This window comes from Calliopsis andreniformis, unplaced genomic scaffold (genome assembly GCF_051401765.1).
Source record: "Calliopsis andreniformis isolate RMS-2024a unplaced genomic scaffold, iyCalAndr_principal scaffold0007, whole genome shotgun sequence".
In the NCBI taxonomy this organism is placed as follows: Eukaryota; Metazoa; Arthropoda; class Insecta; order Hymenoptera; family Andrenidae; genus Calliopsis; species Calliopsis andreniformis.
The window spans coordinates 8,188,935-8,195,592 of NW_027480425.1; positions in this window are offsets into that span (position 1 = coordinate 8,188,935).

The following is a 6,658-nucleotide window of genomic DNA, read 5'->3' on the forward strand; positions in this document are numbered from 1 at the left end:
GAAAAAACTGTTGTACATATATTGTATTTTATCCTTCTGGCGTTGAATTCTAAGTCCCTGGCTATTCGACCTATTGGAGCGACGCCCTCGAGTGAAACCTAGGTTGCCCGGAACGTAGAAATGACCATCACTTTCAAACTGGTTGCAATTATTCATTCTATACGATGGAAAAACTGTTGTACATATATTGTGATTTATTCTTCTGTCGTTGACTTCTCAGGCCCTAACAATTCGATCTGGTGTAACAACGCCCTGGAGTGAAGCCTAGGTTGAACGGAACGTAGAAATGACCATAACTTTCACACTGGTTGCTATCGTTCGTTTTAGACGATGTAAAAACTGTTATATTTATATTGTATTTTATGCTTCTGGCGTTGCCTTCTTAGGCCCTAACTATTCGATCTTGTGGAACAACGCCCTAGAGTGAAGCCTAGGTTGCCTGGAACGTAGAAATGACCATCACTTTCACACGGGTTGCAATTATTCCTGTTATAGGATGGAAAGACTGTTGTATTTTTATTGTATTTTATACCTCAGGCGTTGACTTCTGAGGCCGTAGCTATTCGATGTGGTGGAAGAACGCCGTACAGTGAAGCCTAGGTTGCCCGGAACGTAGAAATGACCATTACTTTCACAATATTTGCAATTATTCATTTTATGCGATGGAAAAACTTTGGTACTTATATTGCATTTTATTCTTCTGGCGTTGTCTTCTTAGGCCCTAACTATTCGATCTGGTGGAACAACGCCCTAGAGTGAAGACTAGGTTGCCCGGGACATGGAAATGACCATTACTTTCACACTGTTTGCAAATATACATTATATACGATGGAAAAGCTGTTGTATTTATATTGTGTTTTATGCTTCTGGCGTTGACTTCCTATGCCCTAATTATTTAATCTGGTAGAGCACCGCCCTAGAGTGAAGCATAGGTTGCCCGGAACGTAGAACATACCATTACCTTCACACTGGTTGCAATTGTTCCTGTTATACGATGGAAAAACTGTTGCATCTTTATTATACTTTCTGCTTCTGGCGTTGACTTCTAAGGCCCTAACTATTCCATCTGGTGGAGCAACGCCCTAGAGTGAAGTCTAGGTTGCCCGGAACGTAGAAGTGACCATAAATTTCACACTGGCTGCTATCATTCGTTTCATACGATAGAAAAACTGTTATATTTATATTGTATTTTATGCTTCTGGCGTTGACTTCTTAGGCCCTAACTATTCGATCTTGTGGAACAACGCCCTAGAGTGAAGCCTAGGTTGCCTGGAACGTAGAAATGACCATCACTTTCACACGGGTTGCAATTATTCCAGTTATAGGATGGAAAGGCTGTTGTATTTTTATTGTAATTTATACTTCAGGCGTTGACTTCTGAGGCCGTAGCTATTCGATGTGGTGGAAGAACGCCGTACAGTGAAGCCTAGGTTGCCCGGAACGTAGAAATGACCGTAAGTTTCATACTGGTTGCAATTATTCGTTTTATACGATGGAAAAGCTGTGGCACCTTTATTGTATTTTATTCATCTGGGGTTGACTTCTAAGGCCGTAGCTATTAGGTGTGGTGGAGCAACGCCCTATAGTGACGCCTAGGTTGCCCGGAACGTAGAAATGACCATTACTTTCACAATATTTGCCATTATTCATTTTATGCGATGGAAAAACTTTTGTACTTATATTGTATTTTATTCTTCTGGCGTTGACTTCTTAGGCCCTAACTATTCCATCAGGTGGAGCAACGCCCTAGCGTGAAGCCTAGGTTGCTCGGAATGTAGAAATGACCATAACTTTCACACTGGTTGCAATTATTCATATTATACGATGGAAAAACTGTTGTACTTATATTGTATTTTATTCTTATGGCGTTGAATTCTAAGTCCCTAGCTATACGATCTGGTGGAGCAACGCCCTGGAGTGAAACCTAGGTTACCCGGAACGTAGAAATGACCAGTACTTTCATTCTGTTTCCAGTTATTCCTGTTATACGATGGAAAAACTGTTGCATCTTTATTGTATTTTATGCTTCTGGCGTTGATTTCTAAGGCCCTAACTATTCGATCTGTTGGAGCAACGCCCTAGAGTGAAGCCTATGTTGCCCGTAACATGCAAATGACCATTACTTTCACACGGGTTGCAATTATTCCTGTTATAGGGTGGAAAGACTGTTGTATTTTTATTGTATTTTATGCATCTGGCGTTGACTTCTAAGGCCCTAACTATTCCATCTGGTGGAGCAACGCCCTAGAGTGAAGCCTAGGCTGCCCGGAACGTAGAAATGACCAGAACTTTCACACTGGTTGCAAATATTCCTGTTATACGATGGAAAAAACTGTTGTATTTTTATTGCATTTTATGCTTCGGGCATTGACTTTTAAGGCCCTAACTATTCAATCTGTTGGAGCAACGCCCTAGGGTGATGCCTAAGTTGCCCGGTACGTAGAAATGAGCATAACTATCACGCAGGTTGCAATTATTCGTTTTATACAATGGAAAAGCTGCTGTATTTATATCGTATTTTATGCTTCCGGCGTTGACTGCTAAGGCCCTATCTATTCGATCTGGTGGAGCAACGCCCTAGAGTGTAGCCTAGGTTGCCCGGAACGTAGAAATGACCATCACTTTCAAACTGGTTGCAATTATTCCTGTTATACGATGGAAAAACTGTTGCATCTTTATTGTATTTTATGCATCTGGCGTTGACTTCTAAGGCCCTAACTATTCCATCTGGTGGAGCAACGCCCTAGAGTGAAGCCTAGGCTGCTCGGAACGTAGAAATGACCAGAACTTCCACACTGGTAGCAATTATTCGTTTTATACAATGGAAAAACTGTACTGTTTATTTTGTATTTTATGCTCCGGGCGTTGACTTCTAAGGCCCTAGCTATTCGATCTGGTGGAGCAACGCCCTAGAGTGAAGCGTAGGTTGCCCGGAACGTAGAAATGAACATCACTTTCAAACTGGTTGCAATTACTCCTGTTATATGATGTAAAAACTGTTGTATTTTGATTGCATTTTATGCTTCGGGCATTGACTTCTAGTTCCAAACTATTCAATCTGTTGGAGCAACGCCCTAGGGTGAAGCCTAGGTCGCCCGGAAAGTAGAAATGACCATAACTTTCATACTGGTTGCAATTATTCGTTTTATATGATGGAAAAACTGTTACATTTATACTGTATTTTATGCTTCTGGCGTTGACTTCTAAGGCCCTAACTATTCGATCTGGTGGAGCAACGCCCTAGAGTGAAGCCTAGGGTGCCCGGTACGTAGAAATGACAATTACTTTCACACTGTTTGCTATTATTCATTTTTTACGATGGAAAAGCTGTTGTATTTATATTGTATTTTATGCCTCTGGCGTAGACTTCTAAGGCCGTAGCTATTTGATGTGGTGGAGCAACGCCCTAGAGTGACGCCTAGGTTGCCCGGAAAGTAGAAATGACCATAACTTTCATACTGGTTGCAATTACTCGTTTTATATGATGGAAAAACTGTTGTATTTATATTGTATTTTATGCTTCGGGCGTTGACTTCTAAGGCCCTAACTGATTGATCTGGTGGAGCAACGCCCTAGAGTGAAGCCTAGATTGCCCGGAACGTTGAAATGACCATAACCTTCACACTGGTTGCGATTACTCGTGTTATACGATGGAAAAACTGTTGTACTTATATTGTATTTTATTCTAATGGCGTTGAATACTAAGTCCCTAGCTCTTCGATCTGGTGGAGCAACGCCCTAGAGTGAAACCTAGGTTACCCGGAACGTAGAAATTACCAGTACTTTCATACTGTTTGCAGTTATTCCTGTTATACGATGGAAAAACTGTTGCATCTTTATTGTATTTTATGCTTCTGGCGTTGACTTCTTAGGCCCTAACTATTCCATCTGGTGGAGCAACGCCCTAGGGTGAAGAGTAGGTTGCCCTGAACGTAGAAATGACCATAACTTTTACACTGGTAGCAATTATTCGTTTTATACAATGGAAAAACTGTTCTATTTAGTTTGCATTTTATGCTTCGGGCGTTGACTTCTAAGGCCCTAACTGATTGACCTGGTGGAGCAACGCCCTAGAGTGAAGCCTAGATTGCCCGGAACGTTGAAATGACCATAACCTTCACACTGGTTGCAATTACTCGTGTTATACGATGGAAAAACTGTTGTACTTATATTGTATTTTATTCTAATGGCGTTGAATACTAAGTCCCTAGCTATTCGATCTGGTGGAGCAACGCCCTAGAGTGAAACATAGGCTACCCGGAACGTAGAAATTACCAGTACTTTCATACTGTTTGCAGTTATTCCTGTTATACGATGGAAAAACTGTTGCATCTTTATTGTATTTTATGCTTCTGGCGTTGACTTCTTAGGCCCTAACTATTCCACCTGGTGGAGCAACGCCCTAGGGTGAAGGGTAGGTTGCCCTGAACGTAGAAATGACCATAACTTTCACACTGGTAGCAATTACTCGTTTCATACGATGGAAAAACTGTTCTATTTTTATATTATTTTATGCTTCCGGCGTTGACTTCTAAGGCCCTGACTATTCGATATGGTGGAGCAACGCCCTAGAGTGAAGCCTAGGTTGCCCGGAAAGTAGAAATGACCATAACTTTCATACTGGTTGCAATTATTCGTTTTATATGATGGAAAAACTGTTGTACTTATATTGTATTTTATGCTTCTGGCGTTCACTTCTTGGGCCCTAACTATTCGATCTGGTGGAACAACGCCCTAGGGTGAAGCCTAGGTTGCCCGGAAAGTAGAAATGACCATAACTTTCATACTGGTTGCAATTATTCGTTTTATATGATAGAAAGACTGTTGTATTTATATTGTATTTTATGCTTCTGGCTTTCACTGCTTAGGCCCTAACTATTCGATCTGGCGGAACAACGCCCTGGAGTGAAGCCTAGGTTGCCCAGGACGTAGAAATGACCATAACTTTCACACCGGTAGCAACTATTCATTTTATACAATGGAAAAACTGTACTATTTATTTTTCATTTTATGCTTCGGGCGTTGACTTCTAAGGCCCTAACTGATTGATCTGGTGGAGCATCGCCCAGAGCGAAGCCTAGATTGACCGGAACGTTGAAATGACAATTACTTTCACACTGTTTGCTATTATTCATTTTTTACGATGGAAAAGCTGTTGTATTTATATTGTATTTAATACTTCGGGCGTTGAATTCTAAGACCCTAGCTATTCGATCTGGTGGAGCAACGCCCTAGCGTGAAGCCTATGTTACCCGGAACGTAGAAGTGACCAGTACTTTCATACTGTTTGCAGTTATTCCTGTTGTACGATGGAAAAACTTTTGCATCCTTATTGCATTTTATGCTTCTGGCGTTGACTTCTAAGGACCTAGCTATTCGATTTGGTGGAGCAACGCCCTAGAGTGAAGCCTGGGGTGCCCGGTACGTAGAAATGACAATTACTTTCACACTGTTTGCAATTATTCATTTTTTACGATGGAAAAGCTGTTGTATTTATATTGTATTTTATGCCTCTGGCGTAGACTTCTAAGGCCGTAGCTATTTGATGTGGTGGAGTAACGCCCTAGAGTGACGCCTAGGTTGCCCGGAAAGTAGAAATGACCATAACGTTCATACTGGTTGCAATTATTCGTTTTATATGATGGAAAAACTGTTGTATTTATATTGTATTTTATGCTTCGGGCGTTGACTTCTAAGGCCCTAACTGATTGATCTGGTGGAGCAACGCCCTAGAGTGAAGCCTAGATTGCCCGGTACGTTGAAATGACCATAACCTTCACACTGGTTGCAATTACTCGTGTTATACGATGGAAAAACTGTTGTACTTATATTGTATTTTATTCTAATGGCGTTGAATACTAAGTCCCTAGCTATTCGATCTGGTGGAGCAACGCCCTAGAGTGAAACCTAGGTTACCCGGAACGTAGAAATTACCAGTACTTTCATACTGTTTGCAGTTATTCCTGTTATACGATGGAAAAACTGTTGCATCTTTATTGTATTTTATGCTTCTGGCGTTGACTTCTTAGGCCCTAACTATTCCATCTGGTGGAGCAACGCCCTAGGGTGAAGGGTAGGTTGCCCTGAACGTAGAAATGACCATAACTTTCACACTGGTAGCAATTACTCGTTTCATACGATGGAATAACTGTTCTATTTATATATTATTTTATGCTTCGGGCGTTGACTTCTAAGGCCCTGACTATTCGATATGGTGGAAGCAACGCCCTAGAGTGAAGCCTAGGTTGCCCGGAAAGTAGAAATGACCATAACTTTCATACTGGTTGCAATTATTCGTTTTATATGATGGAAAAACTGTTGGACTTATATTGTATTTTATGCTTCTGGCGTTCACTTCTTGGGCCCTAACTATTCGATCTGGTGGAACAACGCCCTAGGGTGAAGCCTAGGTTGCCCGGAAAGTAGAAATGACCATAACTTTCATACTGGTTGCAATTATTCGTTTTATATGATAGAAAGACTGTTGTATTTATATTGTATTTTATGCTTCTGGCGTTCACTGCTTAGGCCCTAACTATTCGATCTGGCGGAACAACGCCCTGGAGTGAAGCCTAGGTTGCCCAGGACGTAGAAATGACCATAACTTTCACACCGGTAGCAACTATTCATTTTATACCATGGAAAAACTGTACTATTT